Source organism: Brachyhypopomus gauderio, unplaced genomic scaffold (genome assembly GCF_052324685.1).
Source record: "Brachyhypopomus gauderio isolate BG-103 unplaced genomic scaffold, BGAUD_0.2 sc408, whole genome shotgun sequence".
NCBI classification, from domain to species: Eukaryota; Metazoa; Chordata; class Actinopteri; order Gymnotiformes; family Hypopomidae; genus Brachyhypopomus; species Brachyhypopomus gauderio.
In genome coordinates, this window is record NW_027507229.1 from 29590 (window position 1) to 34540 (window position 4951).

Consider the following 4951-nt stretch of genomic DNA (forward strand, 5'->3'; position numbering starts at 1 on the left):
ACAGGAACTAGCTGGCAGGTACTGCCTTTATTAAATGAAAAACCTTCATTGATCGTTAACATCATTACTTGAAGGAGGGTTCCTTTCGTTTTAAGACTGAAGGAAAGTGCAGAAACCTGGGCTCCCCTGGACCATAGCATGAGCTGAAGCTGGAATTACCTCCGTTAAACAAGCATGCACAAACACATGCATATCTGGCCAGGCATTCTGGGTAATGGATACGGGTGAGGAGGGGTGGGGGGGGGCAAAATAACGAAATTCTCATCCAAACAAACAGAGCCCAAACCAGAACCACGTGCATGAGCAGTTCACGGGGATTATCCCAGTCGGACCCTCTTCCCTGTCCCCAAGTTCCTGTCCGGGTGAAGGGATAACCGTGAAATCCAGTCAGAGACAAACGGGAACCACTTCGTCTGTAGGAGTGGAAACCATAGCAAAGCACCTCAAACTGACAACACACACACTTACACACACACACACACACACCATACCAAAGCACCTCAAACCACCAACACACACACTTACACACACACTTACACACACACACACACACACACACAAAGCACCTCAAACCACCAACACACACACTTACACACACACACACGCACACACACACACATGCACACACACCTCCCATCTTGGATAAATGCCTCCTCCCTTGAGAATCAAGTTGGGCTGAGTTCTGTTTCAACAGTGTGAAAAAACATATATGTATATACATATATATATACACACACACGCTTATGATTTATAATGCAATCAGTGGACTTGGACAGGGTACAGTGCTGGGGTTTATCCTGAAACACACACACACTCTTTCACACAAATGCTTTCCTTATTTTCATAAGCTTAAACCACAAGCAAACTATTTCTTACCACGTGAAACATGGACCCACCTATTCAACTTTTTGGTGTTCAGATTCTGGATGCATTTTGAGTGCATTAATCCTATGATGATTTCACAGGGTTGTGTTGAAATGTAGAGATTCCCTGTGCAAGACATATAGGGGTGAAGACAGGACAGGTAAGGGTGGAGACAGGACAGGTAAGGGTGGAGACACAGGACAGATGGGGTGGACAACAGGACAGATGGGGTGGACACACAGGACAGATAGGGGTGGAGACACAGGACAGATAGGGGTGGAGACAGGACAGGTAGGGGTGGAGACACAGGACAGATAGGGGTGGACACACAGGACAGGTAGGGGTGGAGACAGGACAGGTAAGGGTGGAGACACAGGACAGGTAGGGGTGGACAACAGGACAGATGGGGTGGACACACAGGACAGATAGGGGTGGAGACACAGGACAGATAGGGGTGGAGACAGGACAGGTAGGGGTGGAGACACAGGACAGATAAGGGTGGACACACAGGACAGGTAGGGGTGGAGACAGAGGACAGGTAGGGGTGGACAACAGGACAGGTAGGGGTGGAGACACAGGACAGATAGGGGTGGAGACAGGACAGGTAGGGGTGGAGACACAGGACAGATAAGGGTGGACACACAGGACAGGTAGGGGTGGAGACAGAGGACAGGTAGGGGTGGACAACAGGACAGGTAGGGGTGGAGACACAGGACAGATAGGGGTGGAGACAGGACAGGTAGGGGTGGAGACACAGGACAGATAAGGGTGGACACACAGGACAGGTAGGGGTGGAGACACAGGACAGATAAGGGTGGACACACAGGACAGGTAGGGGTGGAGACACAGGACAGGTAAGGGTGGAGACACACAGGACTGAGTGACAGTTGGCCTATTTGGTGGGTACCAATGAGCCAAGGATTTGACTGTGGCCTTTTCCTATAGTCCCTCCCCTGAGACAGGTATTGAGGAAGTGTGTGTGTGTGTGTGTGTGTGTGTGTGTGTGGGTGTGTGTGTGTGTGTGTGGGTGTGTGTGTACACACTAAGAGCATTCTCTTCATGCCTTCATGGAGTTGTGAAAACAGTTCAGAGGCCGTGTGAGATGGCTTGTGCATGAAGTCTGAGTGATGGGACGTCCAGGTGTTTCTGGAATTAGCTCATAGCATGCTGGCAGTGACAGAAACAAACTCTTTGGTGGCCAGTGTTTATTGGAACACTTGCAAAACCACTTTTTGGCTGACAAAGTTCCCAAAACACCAGCAGAGGTATCGAATTTGAAAAGGTGTGCTCTGTAGACGAGGTCTATCTGTGAGCTCGTTGTGGGAGGCTCATGGTACCCGCACCTCCCCAAGGCTGAGAGGGCCGACAGAGAACATGAAACACACTCCATCTGTTCTGAAAAGAGAATGAGGGAGAGGGAGAATGGGAGGCAGAATGAGAGAGAGGGAGGGAAAGAGGAAGAGAGAGAACAAGAGAGAGAAAAGGAGAGCGAGTGACAGAGAGGAGGACTTCCCATGAAACAGCACACATGGAGGATCGCGGAGATGAAACCAGTTTCCTCCTGAGTCTTCCCACCCTATAGAACACAGTGCCAGTCTATTATCACTCCATCTGCTCCAGTCCCGAAGAGAGAGAGATGGCAGGAGAGAGAGAGAGAGAGAGAGAGAGAGAGAGAGAGAGAGAAAGATCAGATCTGAAGAGAAAACAGAGCAACAGAACAGAGATCTGAAGAGAAAGGAGAGAGAGAGAGAGAGAAAGATCAGATCTGAAGAGAAAACAGAGCAACAGAACAGAGATCTGAAGAGAAAGGAGAGAGAGAGAGAGAGAAAGAGAGAGAGAGAGAGGATGCACAGTGCAGGTAGGTTTATGAGACCTGGTTATTAGTTAGGAGTTCTTGTGTGCTTGTTTTAATTCATTTTATTTCATTGAGGCAATGAGGCAAATCTACCTTCTGTTCAACCTCACCAGCAGTCTCAGTTTTCACACACAACACCTGGATTGGTACACACACACACACACACACACACACACTCATGTGCACTCACTACATACACCGATACTCACACAGAGTGTTAAGCAGAAGTATATAAGAGCTGAGACGACATATCATTAGATTATTAGCTGGAGGACGACAGCATAGCAGTGTTGGCATCATAGGTAGGAGTCAGTCTGTCTGTCTGTCTGTCTGTCTTTCTGTCTGTCTGGATGAAAGGATGGATGGATGGATGGATGGATGGATGGATGGATGGATGGATGGATGGGCTTAGCAGGCATTTAAGTGGATGCTCGTAAATATCCACTCATTATCCTGATTGGTCCATCAAGAGGAAGTTTAGCCATCACACACACACACACACACACACACACACACACACACACACACACACACACACACACTCACACACACAAAGGGATGACACTAGTAATTACAGCAATTGATCACAATCAATAAAAAATACAGGATTTGTATTAAAAATGAAGCAAGAAATTAATTTGAGAGGCATGTTGATTATTGTCAGACACTTTTATGGCCCCTCAAAGGAAACAGATGAACATAAATCCATATATTCATTATCAGTACCACCATATCATGAGAATCTCTCGTGGGGATTTATACACTTCCCATGAGGCAACACAGCTGCCTGGTTAGACGCCACTATGAACAAAGGAAATGACATCAGCGAGCTGCAGAGATTCGGCCTTGGCCATGAGCACATTTGCGTACATTTGCAAGTGTGTCACTCTTGCTCAATGTAATAAAGTTTGTACAGAAGCAAGCGCGATTGCTTGATGTCATGAAAACAATTAACCTGAGAGTGAAACAGGACTGTTTAACTGTTAATGGAGGACAGAATCAGCCTTCAGAAAAGCTGATTTAATAAATAATATACAAATACAACATCGAAAAGAAAACTAAGATGAGAAGATATTCCAAACAGATGTGTTGTTTTCATCTCCCAACATCTGGCGAGGAGATACACAGATGATGAAACGCTGGTCTTGCTGACAAAGCAAGATCAGGTCTGCTTCTACACAAATGTCCAATCAGGGAACTGTGTAAGGGACCGTAAAAAAACACCCCTGCAGTGAAACTGAAATGTGAACTAGTGTGTTTGTCCAAACATTTGGTCTGGACAGTAATTACACGCAGCAGATACATGGTGGACCAGGTTAGCCATGTGAATGTTCGACCACGTTCTGAACTAAAGCAGGAGAACAAAAGGCCTAATGAGCTACACACACACACACACACACACACACACACACACACACACACAGACGGGCATACACGCACACATACATTCACACACGCATGCAAGCACACACACCCACAAACATACACATGCAAACACACACACACGCATATATATATATATGCATACACACATATGTGCACAGTCACACACACACAAGCAAACACACACTTCTCGTTAAAGCATGCATGTGTATGTTTGAGCTATGGGGCAAACTGAAGATCTAAAGGTGGAGGTTTTACAGATGTCTGCTGAGACAAAAATTCTAAGATCCAAATCAAACCCTGTATTCAGGGATCTGTATGCAGGATCTGTCTGTCTGATTGCAGTCAATAAGAAGAAGTGATTTTTAAACGAGTGCTTTAGTCCCTGACTCTTACTATAGGACACTAAAGTCAGTGCAATGATAATATCTGTTTCCTGTTACTTGTTATTTCTGTACGGGCAAATTACGATGGGTCAATACACTTGCCAAGGACTGTATTAACATTTATTGATTAAAAGTGCCTTGTGGCAATGCAGCTAGACACCGATGCTGATGTGCTCTGCACGGTTGGGGTCAGATGTCCTCCACTGGTTCACTGGTGGGTGGTTTTGGACTTTAGGACCGCTGTTGGTGCCATGTGTCCGGAACGTGTGTCTGCAACTCCACCAACACTCACACAGGTGCAGCACAGAGGTCAAACGACTGAACACCCGGACAACTATAGTAATTCTTATAAAATCAATAATATAATCATTACAAAAACTATAACTATATAATTAGAACTATTAAACAGGTGTTCCAGGTGTTTCTTATAAACTGAGCGTGGGTGTTAATAATTAAACTGAGC